At 34.7% G+C, this 14,347-nt stretch overlaps 2 non-coding genes across 2 annotated transcripts; both read left to right on the forward strand.

The window, feature by feature from the left end:
• The first annotated feature begins 836 nt into the window (after nucleotides 1–836).
• On the forward strand, nucleotides 837–910 carry TRNAS-ACU (transfer RNA serine (anticodon ACU)). The gene has a single exon. It is a non-coding gene; the product is annotated as a tRNA-Ser (tRNA).
• Nucleotides 911–6,655: 5,745 nt separating this feature from the next.
• On the forward strand, nucleotides 6,656–6,729 carry TRNAS-ACU (transfer RNA serine (anticodon ACU)). The gene has a single exon. It is a non-coding gene; the product is annotated as a tRNA-Ser (tRNA).
• Nucleotides 6,730–14,347: the final 7,618 nt, after the last annotated feature.

A 14,347-nucleotide genomic window follows, 5' to 3' on the forward strand; every position in this document is an offset into this window, starting at 1 on the left:
CTCTGAAAAGTGTCCACAAAGCAAAGTCTCTGATTAACACCTTTGTAAGGATGGTTTTTAATCTATTACTAAATTAAACTTGCTTCATTGGAAAGGCAGCAAGATGCATCCTCATTTCAATGTCTACTGAAATAATACAGGTTGACACCAGGAAACATTAACGCCAATGCATCCTTGCTGCTTTCTCATGTGGAAGTCTGTTTAATGTGAAAACAAGGTGATATCTAATTAGCACACAGGTAAGGAATTAAGAAAATCTTTATTTAAGGGTGAAGATGTTTCTCACAAAATCGTTGCCCCAATGCATCATTGAAATTCAAGCTGGAAAGATGATTTTAATATATCACTTGTACATTTTGTATTGCTCTTCTGGTGACAATGTAGTTTGTTTTTGTCAATTACCATTTTAATAATAGGGTAAAGAAAATTAAGTGGATTTTTGAAAGAAAACAATACCGTCAATATACTATTAAAACAAATTAAAATGGTAAAAGTTATTGTACTTTAAGTAAACATAAAATAGCTAACATATCAATCCCAGTTTTGGATTACTTTAATTAACAAAAAAAATGCATATAGCAGAGGATAGTTTCAATCTGCCTACCTCTGGGTAATGGGCCCAGCATGCTTCCATTGCAGTACTCTGCTGCACATGTAAGTGCAAGAGATCCTGAAGCACTCACTCATCATGGGAAAGTACCAATGTGTTTCTTCGTTGGTTGATTTAAGAAAATTCTTACAAAAACTCTCCAGATTATTGACTTTTTAAAGTTTTTCTATGAAACGTTCTAGATGAATGCTTATTAGCCTTTGTCAGTATGTACTTTTTGCAAATTGTCTCTGTGGCGCAATCGGTTAGTGTGTCTGGCTACTAACCAAAAGGTTGGTGGTTTAATCCCACCCAGGGACATAACTGACCTTGTGATCAGGTTTTGGTGATATTTAAGTAGACAAGTCAAAATTTCAAACCCCCTCTTATGGTGTAGGGTACCTGGCCTTTTCTGATGTAATCAGAGTTAGATTTGATTTAGTGATTTTATAAAAAACAGCTAGGAAGCACAATTTAGCAATGGGTTGCAGAGAAAAAAAATATGCTGGCAGAAAAATCCAATTGAGTGATTAAACAGCTCTTCATTTTCTGCCTTTATTTTTATGCTAACACATTTGTTCTCTAAAAAGTGTCCACAAAGCCAAGTCTCTGATTAACACCTTTGTAGGGATGGTTTTTCACCTATAACTAAATTAAACTTGCTTCATTGGAAAGGCAGCAAGATGCATCCTCATTTCAATGTCTACTGAAATAATACAGGTTGACACCAGGAAACATTAACGCCACTGCATCCATGCTGCTTTCTCATGTAGAAGTCTGTTTAATGTGAAAACAAGGTGATATCTAATTAGCACACAGGTAAGGAATTAAGAAAATCTTTATTTAAGGGTGAAGATGTTTCTCACAAAATCGTTGCCCCAATGCATCATTGAAATTCAAGCTGGAAAGATGATTTTAATATATCACTTGTACATTTTGTATTGCTCTTCTGGTGACAATGTAGTTTGTTTTTGTCAATTACCCTTTTAATAATAGGGTAAAGAAAATTAAGTGGATTTTTTAAAGAAAACTATACTGTCAATATACTATTAAAACAAATTAAAATGGTAAAAGTTATTGTACTTTAAGTAAAAATAAAAGAGCAAAAATATCAATCCCAGTTTTGATTACTTAAATTAACAAAAAAAATGCATATAGCAGAGGATAGTTTCAATCTGCCTACCTCTGGGTAATGGGCCCAGCATGCTTCCATTGCAGTACTCTGCTGCACATGTAAGTGCAAGAGATCCTGAAGCACTCACTCATCATGGGAAAGTACCAATGTGTTTCTTCGTTGGTGGATGGAAGAAACATCTTACAAAAACTCTCCAGATTATTGACTTTTTAAAGTTTTTCTAGGAAACATTTTAGATGAATGCTTATTAGCCTTTGTCAGTATGTACTTTTTGCAAAGTGTGTCTGTGGCGCAATCGGTTGGTGGTTCAATCCCACCCAGGGACGTAATTGACCTTGTTATCAGATTTTGGTGATCTTTAAGTAGACAAGTCAAAATTTCAAATCCCCTCTTATGGTGTAGGGTACCTGGCCTTTTCTGATGTAATCAGAGTTAGATTTGATTCAGTGATTTAATAAAAACAGCTAGGAAGCACAATTTAGCAGTGGGTTGCAGAGAAAAAGAAATATGCTGGCAAAAAAATCCAATTGAGTGATTAAACAGCTCTTCATTTTCTGGCTTTATTTTTATGCTAACAAATTTGTTCTCTGAAAAGTGTCCACAAAGCCAAGTCTCTGATTAACACCTTTGTAAGGATGGTTTTTCACCTATTACTAAATTTAACTTGCTTCATTGGAAAGGCAGCAAGATGCATCCTCATTTCAATGTCTACTGAAATAATACAGGTTGACACCAGGAAACATTAACGCCACTGCATCCTTGCTGCTTTCTCATGTGGAAGTCTGTTTAATGTGAAAACAAGGTGATATCTAATTAGCACACAGGTAAGGAATTAAGAAAATCTTTATTTAAGGGTGAAAATGTTTCTCACAAAATCGTTGCCCCAATGCATCATTGAAATTCCAGCTGGAAAGATGATTTTAATATATCACTTGTACATTTTGTATTGCTCTTCTGCTGACAATGTAGTTTGTTTTTGTCAATTACCATTTTAATAATAGGGTAAAGAAAATTAAGTGGATTTTTAAAACAAAACAATACTTTCAATATACTATTAAAACAAATTAAAATGGTAAAAGTTATTGTACTTTAATGAAAAATAAAAGAGCAAAAATATCAATCCCAGTTTTGGATTACTTTAATTAACAAAAAAAATGCATATAGCAGAGGATAGTTTTAATCTGCCTACCTCTGGGTTATGGGCCCAGCATGCTTCCATTGCAGTACTCTGCTGCACATGTAAGTGCAAGAGATCCTGAAGCACTCACTCATCATGGGAAAGTACCAATGTGTTTCTTCGTTGGTGGATGGAAGAAACATCTTACAAAAACTCTCCAGATTATTGACTTTTTAAAGTTTTTCTAGGAAACATTTTAGATGAATGCTTATTAGCCTTTGTCAGTATGTACTTTTTGCAAAGTGTCTCTGTGGCGCAATCGGTTAGTGTGTCCGGCTACTAACCAAAAGGTTGGTGGTTCAATCCCACCCAGGGACGTAATTGACCTTGTTATCAGATTTTGGTGATCTTTAAGTAGACAAGTCAAAATTTCAAATCCCCTCTTATGGTGTAGGGTACCTGGCCTTCTCTGATGTAATCAGAGTTAGATTTGATTCAGTGATTTTATAAAAACAGCTAGGAAGCACAATTTAGCAGTGGGTTGCAGAGAAAAAGAAATATGCTGGCAAAAAAATCCAATTGAGTGATTAAACAGCTCTTCATTTTCTGGCTTTATTTTTATGCTAACAAATTTGTTCTCTGAAAAGTGTCCACAAAGCCAAGTCTCTGATGAACACCTTTGTAAGGATGGTTTTTCACCTATTACTAAATTAAACTTGCTTCATTGGAAAGGCAGCAAGATGCATCCTCATTTCAATGTCTACTGAAATAATACAGGTTGACACCAGGAAACATTAACGCCAATGCATCCTTGCTGCTTTCTCATGTGGAAGTCTGTTTAATGTGAAAACAAGGTGATATCTAATTAGCACACAGGTAAGGAATTAAGAAAATCTTTATTTAAGGGTGAAGATGTTTCTCACAAAATCGTTGCCCCAATGCATCATTGAAATTCAAGCTGGAAAGATGATTTTAATATATCACTTGTACATTTTGTATTGCTCTTCTGGTGACAATGTAGTTTGTTTTTGTCAATTACCCTTTTAATAATAGGGTAAAGAAAATTAAGTGTATTTTTTAAAGAAAACTATACTGTCAATATACTATTAAAACAAATTAAAATGGTAAAAGTTATTGTACTTTAAGTAAAAATAAAAGAGCAAAAATATCAATCCCAGTTTTGATTAATTAAATGAACAAAAAAAAATGCATATAGCAAAGGATAGTTTCAATCTGCCTACCTCTGGGTTATGGGCCCAGCATGCTTCCATTGCAGTACTCTGCAGCACATGTAAGTGCAAGAGATCCCGAAGCACTCACTCATCATGGGAAAGTACCAATGTGTTTCTTCATTGGTTGATGGAAGAAACATCTTACAAAAACTCTCCAGATTATTGACTTTTTAAAGTTTTTCTAGGAAACGTTCTAGATGTATGCTTATTAGACTTTGTCAGAATGGCCTTTTTTGCAAAGTGTCTCTGTGGCGCAATCGGTTATTGTGTCCGGCTACTAACCAAAAGGTTGGTGGTTCAATCCCAACCAGGGACGTAATTGACCTTGTTATCAGATTTTGGTGATCTTTAAGTAGACAAGTCAAAATTTCAAACCCCCTGTTATGGTGTAGGGTACCTGGCCTTCTCTGATGTAATCAAAGTTAGATTTGATTCAGTGATTTTATAAAAACAGCTAGGAAGCACAATTTAGCAGTGGGTTGCAGAGAAAAAGAAATATGCTGGCAAATAAAATCCAATTGAGTGATTAAACAGCTCTTCATTTTCTGGCTTTATTTTTATGCTAACAAATTTGTTCTTTGAAAAGTGTCCACAAAGCCAAGTCTCTGATTAACACCTTTGTAGGGATGGTTTTTCACCTATTACTAAATTAAACTTGCTTCATTGGAAAGGCAGCAAGATGCATCCTCATTTCAATGTCTACTGAAATAATACAGGTTGACACCAGGAAACATTAACGCCACTGTATCCTTGCTGCTTTCTCATGTGGAAGTCTGTTTAATGTGAAAACAAGGTGATATCTAATTAGCACACAGGTAAGGAATTAAGAAAATCTTTATTTAAGGGTGAAGATGTTTCTCACAAAATTGTTGCCCCAATGCATCATTGAAATTCAAGCTGGAAAGATGATTTTAATATATCACTTGTACATATTGTATTGCTCTTCTGGTGACAATGTAGTTTGTTTTTGTCAATTACCATTTTAATAATAGGGTAAAGAAAATTAAGTGGATTTTTAAAAGAAAACAATACTGTCAATATACTATTAAAACAAATTAAAATGGTAAAAGTTATTGTACTTTAAGTAAAAATAAAAGAACCAAAATATCAATCCCAGTTTTGGATTACTTTAATTAACAAAAAAAAATGCATATAGCAGAGGATAGTTTCAATCTGCCTACCGCTGGGTTATGGGCCCAGCATGCTTCCATTGCTGTACTCTGCTGCACATGTAAGTGCAAGAGATCCTGAAGCACTCACTCATCATGGGAAAGTACCAATGTGTTTCTTCGTTGGTTGATGGAAGAAACATCTTACAAAAACTCTCCAGAATATTGACTTTTTAAAGTTTTTCTAGGAAACATTTTAGATGAATGCTTATTAGCCTTTGTCAGTATGTACTTTTTGCAAAGTGTCTCTGTGGCGCAATCGGTTAGTGTGTCCACCTACTAACCAAAAGGTTGGTGGTTCAATCCCACCCAGGGACGTAATTGACCTTGTTATCAGATTTTGGTGATCTTTAAGTAGACAAGTCAAAATTTCAAATCCCCTCTTATGGTGTAGGGTACCTGGCCTTCTCTGATGTAATCAGAGTTAGATTTGATTCAGTGATTTTATAAAAACAGCTAGGAAGCACAATTTAGCAGTGGGTTGCAGAGAAAAAGAAATATGCTGGCAAAAAAATCCAATTGAGTGATTAAACAGCTCTTCATTTTCTGGCTTTATTTTTATGCTAACAAATTTGTTCTCTGAAAAGTGTCCACAAAGCCAAGTCTCTGATGAACACCTTTGTAAGGATGGTTTTTCACCTATTACTAAATTAAACTTGCTTCATTGGAAAGGCAGCAAGATGCATCCTCATTTCAATGTCTACTGAAATAATACAGGTTGACACCAGGAAACATTAACGCCAATGCATCCTTGCTGCTTTCTCATGTGGAAGTCTGTTTAATGTGAAAACAAGGTGATATCTAATTAGCACACAGGTAAGGAATTAAGAAAATCTTTATTTAAGGGTGAAGATGTTTCTCACAAAATCGTTGCCCCAATGCATCATTGAAATTCAAGCTGGAAAGATGATTTTAATATATCACTTGTACATTTTGTATTGCTCTTCTGGTGACAATGTAGTTTGTTTTTGTCAATTACCATTTTAATAATAGGGTAAAGAAAATTAAGTGGATTTTTGAAAGAAAACAATACTGTCAATATACTATTAAAACAAATTAAAATGGTAAAAGTTATTGTACTTTAAGTAAACATAAAATAGCTAACATATCAATCCCAGTTTTGGATTACTTTAATTAACAAAAAAAATGCATATAGCAGAGGATAGTTTCAATCTGCCTACCTCTGGGTAATGGGCCCAGCATGCTTCCATTGCAGTACTCTGCTGCACATGTAAGTGCAAGAGATCCTGAAGCACTCACTCATCATGGGAAAGTACCAATGTGTTTCTTCGTTGGTTGATTTAAGAAAATTCTTACAAAAACTCTCCAGATTATTGACTTTTTAAAGTTTTTCTATGAAACGTTCTAGATGAATGCTTATTAGCCTTTGTCAGTATGTACTTTTTGCAAATTGTCTCTGTGGCGCAATCGGTTAGTGTGTCTGGCTACTAACCAAAAGGTTGGTGGTTTAATCCCACCCAGGGACATAATTGACCTTGTGATCAGGTTTTGGTGATATTTAAGTAGACAAGTCAAAATTTCAAACCCCCTCTTATGGTGTAGGGTACCTGGCCTTTTCTGATGTAATCAGAGTTAGATTTGATTTAGTGATTTTATAAAAAACAGCTAGGAAGCACAATTTAGCAATGGGTTGCAGAGAAAAAAAATATGCTGGCAGAAAAATCCAATTGAGTGATTAAACAGCTCTTCATTTTCTGCCTTTATTTTTATGCTAACACATATGTTCTCTAAAAAGTGTCCACAAAGCCAAGTCTCTGATTAACACCTTTGTAGGGATGGTTTTTCACCTATAACTAAATTAAACTTGCTTCATTGGAAAGGCAGCAAGATGCATCCTCATTTCAATGTCTACTGAAATAATACAGGTTGACACCAGGAAACATTAACGCCACTGCATCCTTGCTGCTTTCTCATGTAGAAGTCTGTTTAATGTGAAAACAAGGTGATATCTAATTAGCACACAGGTAAGGAATTAAGAAAATCTTTATTTAAGGGTGAAGATGTTTCTCACAAAATCGTTGCCCCAATGCATCATTGAAATTCAAGCTGGAAAGATGATTTTAATATATCACTTGTACATTTTGTATTGCTCTTCTGGTGACAATGTAGTTTGTTTTTGTCAATTACCCTTTTAATAATAGGGTAAAGAAAATTAAGTGGATTTTTTAAAGAAAACTATACTGTCAATATACTATTAAAACAAATTAAAATGGTAAAAGTTATTGTACTTTAAGTAAAAATAAAAGAGCAAAAATATCAATCCCAGTTTTGATTACTTAAAATTAACAAAAAAAATGCATATAGCAGAGGATAGTTTCAATCTGCCTACCTCTGGGTAATGGGCCCAGCATGCTTCCATTGCAGTACTCTGCTGCACATGTAAGTGCAAGAGATCCTGAAGCACTCACTCATCATGGGAAAGTACCTATGTGTTTCTTCGTTGGTGGATGGAAGAAACATCTTACAAAAACTCTCCAGATTATTGACTTTTTAAAGTTTTTCTAGGAAACATTTTAGATGAATGCTTATTAGCCTTTGTCAGTATGTATTTTTTGCAAAGTGTCTCTGTGGCGCAATCGGTTAGTGTGTCCACCTACTAACCAAAAGGTTGGTGGTTCAATCCCACCCAGGGACGTAATTGACCTTGTTATCAGATTTTGGTGATCTTTAAGTAGACAAGTCAAAATTTCAAATCCCCTCTTATGGTGTAGGGTACCTGGCCTTCTCTGATGTAATCAGAGTTAGATTTGATTCAGTGATTTTATAAAAACAGCTAGGAAGCACAATTTAGCAGTGGGTTGCAGAGAAAAAGAAATATGCTGGCAAAAAAATCCAATTGAGTGATTAAACAGCTCTTCATTTTCTGGCTTTATTTTTATGCTAACAAATTTGTTCTCTGAAAAGTGTCCACAAAGCCAAGTCTCTGATGAACACCTTTGTAAGGATGGTTTTTCACCTATTACTAAATTAAACTTGCTTCATTGGAAAGGCAGCAAGATGCATCCTCATTTCAATGTCTACTGAAATAATACAGGTTGACACCAGGAAACATTAACGCCAATGCATCCTTGCTGCTTTCTCATGTGGAAGTCTGTTTAATGTGAAAACAAGGTGATATCTAATTAGCACACAGGTAAGGAATTAAGAAAATCTTTATTTAAGGGTGAAGATGTTTCTCACAAAATCGTTGCCCCAATGCATCATTGAAATTCAAGCTGGAAAGATGATTTTAATATATCACTTGTACATTTTGTATTGCTCTTCTGGTGACAATGTAGTTTGTTTTTGTCAATTACCCTTTTAATAATAGGTAAAGAAAATTAAGTGGATTTTTTAAAGAAAACTATACTGTCAATATACTATTAAAACAAATTAAAATGGTAAAAGTTATTGTACTTTAAGTAAAAATAAAAGAGCAAAAATATCAATCCCAGTTTTGATTACTTAAATTAACAAAAAAAATGCATATAGCAAAGGATAGTTTCAATCTGCCTACCTCTGGGTTATGGGCCCAGCATGCTTCAATTGCAGTACTCTGCTGCACATGTAAGTGCAAGAGATCCTGAAGCACTCACTCATCATGGGAAAGTACCAAAGTGTTTCTTCGTTGGTTGATGGAAGAAACATCTTACAAAAACTCTCCAGATTATTGACTTTTTAAAGTTTTTCTAGGAAACGTTCTAGATGTATGCTTATTAGCCTTTGTCAGTATGTACTTTTTTGCAGAGTGTCTCTGTGGCGCAATCGGTTAGTGTGTCCGGCTACTAACCAAAAGGTTGGTGGTTCAATCCCACCCAGGGACGTAATTGACCCTGTTATCAGATTTTGGTGATCTTTAAGTAGACAAGTCAAAATTTCAAACCCCCTGTTATGGTGTAGGGTACCTGGCCTTCGCTGATGTAATCAGAGTTAGATTTGATTCATTGATTTTATAAAAACAGCTAGGAAGCACAATTTAGCAGTGGGTTGCAGAGAAAAAGAAATATGCTGGCAAAAAAAATCCAATTGAGTGATTAAACAGCTCTTCATTTTCTGGCTTTATTTTTATGCTAACAAATTTGTTCTCTGAAAAGTGTCCACAAAGCCAAGTCTCTGATGAACACCTTTGTAAGGATGGTTTTTCACCTATTACTAAATTAAACTTGCTTCATTGGAAAGGCAGCAAGATGCATCCTCATTTCAATGTCTACTGAAATAATACAGGTTGACACCAGGAAACATTAACGCCAATGCATCCTTGCTGCTTTCTCATGTGGAAGTCTGTTTAATGTGAAAACAAGGTGATATCTAATTAGCACACAGGTAAGGAATTAAGAAAATCTTTATTTAAGGGTGAAGATGTTTCTCACAAAATCGTTGCCCCAATGCATCATTGAAATTCAAGCTGGAAAGATGATTTTAATATATCACTTGTACATTTTGTATTGCTCTTCTGGTGACAATGTAGTTTGTTTTTGTCAATTACCATTTTAATAATAGGGTAAAGAAAATTAAGTGGATTTTTGAAAGAAAACAATACTGTCAATATACTATTAAAACAAATTAAAATGGTAAAAGTTATTGTACTTTAAGTAAACATAAAATAGCTAACATATCAATCCCAGTTTTGGATTACTTTAATTAACAAAAAAAATGCATATAGCAGAGGATAGTTTCAATCTGCCTACCTCTGGTTTATGGGCCCAGCATGCTTCCATTGCAGTACTCTGCTGCACATGTAAGTGCAAGAGATCCTGAAGCACTCACTCATCATGGGAAAGTACCAATGTGTTTCTTCGTTGGTTGATGGAAGAAACATCTTACAAAAACTCTCCAGATTATTGACTTTTTAAAGTTTTTCTAGGAAAAGTTTTATATGAATGCTTATTAGCCTTTGTCAGTATGGACTTTTGCAAAGTGTCTCTGTGGCGCAATCAGTTAGTGTGCACGGCTATTAACCAAAAGGTTGGTGGTTCAATCCCACCCAGGGACGTAATTGACCTTGTTATCAGATTTTGGTGATCTTTAAGTAGACAAGTCAAATTTCAAACCCCCTGTTCTGGTGTAGGGTACCTGGGCTTCTCTGATGTAATCAGAGTTAGATTTGATTCAGTGATTTTATAAAAACAGCTAGGAAGCACAATTTAGCAGTGGGTTGCAGAGAAAAAGAAATATGCTGGCAAAAAAAATCCAATTGAGTGATTAAACAGCTCTTCATTTTCTGGCTTTATTTTTATGCTAACAAATTTGTTCTCTGAAAAGTGTCCACAAAGCCAAGTCTCTGATTAACACCTTTGTAAAGATGGTTTTTAACCTATTACTAAATTAAACTTGCTTCATTGGAAAGGCAGCAAGATGCATCCTCATTTCAATGTCTACTGAAATAATACAGGTTGACACCAGGAAACATTAACGCCACTGCATCCTTGCTGCTTTCTCATGTGGAAGTCTGTTTAATGTGAAAACAAGGTGATATCTAATTAGCACACAGGTAAGGAATTAAGAAAATCTTTATTTAAGGGTGAAGATGTTTCTCACAAAATCGTTGCCCCAATGCATCATTGAAATTCAAGCTGGAAAGATGATTTTAATATATCACTTGTACATTTTGTATTGCTCTTCTGGTGACAATGTAGTTTGTTTTTGTCAATTACCATTTTAATAATAGGGTAAAGAAAATTAAGTGGATTTTTGAAAGAAAACAATACTTTTAATATACTATTAAAACAAATTAAAATGGTAAAAGTTATTGTACTGTAAGTAAAAATAAAAGAGCCAACATATCAATCCCAGTTTTGGATTACTTTAATTAACAAAAAAAAAATGTATATAGCAGAGGATAGTTTCAATCTGCCTACCTCTGGGTTATGTGCCCAGCATGCTTCCATTGCTGTACTCTGCTGCACATGTAAGTGCAATAGATCCTGAAGCACTCACTCATCATGGGAAAGTACCAATGTGTTTCTTCGTTGGTTGATGGAAGAAACATCTTACAAAAACTCTCCAGATTATTGACTTTTTAAAGTTTTTCTAGGAAACATTTTAGATGAATGCTTATTAGCCTTTGTCAGTATGAACTTTTGCAAAGTGTCTCTGTGGCGCAATCAGTTAGTGTGTATGGCTATTAACCAAAAGGTTGGTGGTTCAATCCCACCCAGGGACGTAATTGACCTTGCTATCAGATTTTGGTGATCTTTAAGTAGACAAGTCAAAATTTCAAACCCACTCTTATGGTGTAGGGTACCTGGCCTTCTCTGATGTAATCAGAGTTAGATTTGATTCAGTGATTTTATAAAAACAGCTAGGAAGCACAATTTAGCAATGGGTTGCAGAGAAAAAAAATATGCTGGCAGAAAAATCCAATTGAGTGATTAAACAGCTCTTCATTTTCTGCCTTTATTTTTATGCTAACAAATTTGTTCTCTAAAAAGTGTCCACAAAGCCAAGTCTCTGATTAACACCTTTGTAGGGATGGTTTTTCACCTATAACTAAATTAAACTTGCTTCATTGGAAAGGCAGCAAGATGCATCCTCATTTCAATGTCTACTGAAATAATACAGGTTGACACCAGGAAACATTAACGCCACTGCATCCTTGCTGCTTTCTCATGTAGAAGTCTGTTTAATGTGAAAACAAGGTGATATCTAATTAGCACACAGGTAAGGAATTAAGAAAATCTTTATTTAAGGGTGAAGATGTTTCTCACAAAATCGTTGCCCCAATGCATCATTGAAATTCAAGCTGGAAAGATCACTTGTACATTTTGTATTGCTCTTCTGGTGACAATGTAGTTTGTTTTTGTCAATTACCCTTTTAATAATAGGGTAAAGAAAATTAAGTGGATTTTTTAAAGAAAACTATACTGTCAATATACTATTAAAACAAATTAAAATGGTAAAAGTTATTGTACTTTAAGTAAAAGTAAAAAATAAAAGCAAAAATATCAATCCCAGTTTTGATTACTTTAATTAACAAAAAAAATGCATATAGCAGAGGATAGTTTCAATCTGCCTACCTCTGGGTAATGGGCCCAGCATGCTTCCATTGCAGTACTCTGCTGCACATGTCAGTGCAAGAGATCCTGAAGCACTCACTCATCATGGGAAAGTACCAATGTGTTTCTTCATTGGTTGATGGAAGAAACATCTTACAAAAACTCTCCAGATTATTGACTTTTTAAAGTTTTTCTAGGAAACGTTCTAGATGTATGCTTATTAGACTTTGTCAGTATGTACTTTTTGCAAAGTGTCTCTGTGGCGCAATAGGTTAGTGTGTCTGGCTACTAACCAAAAAGTTGGTGGTTCAATCCCAACCAGGGACGTAATTGACCTTGTTATCAGATTTTGGTGATCTTTAAGTAGACAAGTCAAAATTTCAAACCCCCTGTTATGGTGTAGGGTACCTGGCCTTCTCTGATGTAATCAGAGTTAGATTTGATTCAGTGATTTTATAAAAACAGCTAGCAGTGGGTTGCAGAGAAAAAGAAATATGCTGGCAAAAAAATCCAATTGAGTGATTAAACAGCTCTTCATTTTCTGGCTTTATTTTTATGCTAACAAATTTGTTCTCTGAAAAGTGTCCACAAAGCCAAGTCTCTGATTAACACCTTTGTAAGGATGGTTTTTCACCTATTACTAAATTAAACTTGCTTCATTGGAAAGGCAGCAAGATGCATCCTCATTTCAATGTCTACTGAAATAATACAGGTTGACACCAGGAAACATTAACGCCACTGCATCCTTGCTGCTTTCTCATGTGGAAGTCTGTTTAATGTGAAAACAAGGTGATATCTAATTAGCACACAGGTAAGGAATTAAGAAAATCTTTATTTAAGGGTGAAAATGTTTCTCACAAAATCGTTGCCCCAATGCATCATTGAAATTCAAGCTGGAAAGATGATTTTAATATATCACTTGTACATTTTGTATTGCTCTTCTGGTGACAATGTAGTTTGTTTTTGTCAATTACCATTTTAATAATAGGGTAAAGAAAATTAAGTGGATTTTTAAAAGAAAACAATACTTTCAATATACTATTAAAACAAATTAAAATGGTAAAAGTTATTGTACTTTAATGAAAAATAAAAGAGCAAAAATATCAATCCCAGTTTTGGATTACTTTAATTAACAAAAAAAATGCATATAGCAGAGGATAGTTTTAATCTGCCTACCTCTGGGTTATGGGCCCAGCATGCTTCCATTGCAGTACTCTGCTGCACATGTAAGTGCAAGAGATCCTGAAGCACTCACTCATCATGGGAAAGTACCAATGTGTTTCTTCGTTGGTGGATGGAAGAAACATCTTACAAAAACTCTCCAGATTATTGACTTTTTAAAGTTTTTCTAGGAAACGTTTTAGATGAATGCTTATTAGCCTTTGTCAGTATGGACTTTTGCAAAGTGTCTCTGTGGCGCAATCAGTTAGTGTGTACGGCTATAAACCAAAAGGTTGGTGGTTCAATCCCACCCAGGGACGTAATTGACCTTGTTATCAGATTTTGGTGATCTTTAAGTAGCCAAGTCAAAATTTCAAACCCCCTGTTCTGGTGTAGGGTACCTGGCCTTCTCTGATGTAATCAGAGTTAGATTTGATTCATTGATTTTATAAAAACAGCTAGGAAGCACAATTTAGCAGTTGGTTGCAGAGAAAAAGAAATATGCTGGCAAAAAAAAATCCAATTGAGTGATTAAACAGCTCTTCATTTTCTGGCTTTATTTTTATGGTAACAAATTTGTTCTCAGAAAAGTGTCCACAAAGCCAAGTCTCTGATTAACTCCTTTGTAGGGATGGTTTTTCACCTATTACTAAATTAAACTTGCTTCATTGGAAAGGCAGCAAGATGCATCCTCATTTCAATGTCTACTGAAATAATACAGGTTGACACCAGGAAACATTAACGCCACTGCATCCTTGCTGCTTTCTCATGTAGAAGTCTGTTTAATGTGAAAACAAGGTGATATCTAATTAGCACACAGGTAAGGAATTAAGAAAATCTTTATTTAAGGGTGAAAATGTTTCTCACAAAATCGTTGCCCCCAATGCATCATTGAAATTCAAGCTGGAAAGATGATTTTAATATATCACTTGTACATTTTGTATTGCTC

Source organism: Pseudophryne corroboree, unplaced genomic scaffold (genome assembly GCF_028390025.1).
Source record: "Pseudophryne corroboree isolate aPseCor3 unplaced genomic scaffold, aPseCor3.hap2 scaffold_671, whole genome shotgun sequence".
Classification (NCBI taxonomy): Eukaryota; Metazoa; Chordata; class Amphibia; order Anura; family Myobatrachidae; genus Pseudophryne; species Pseudophryne corroboree.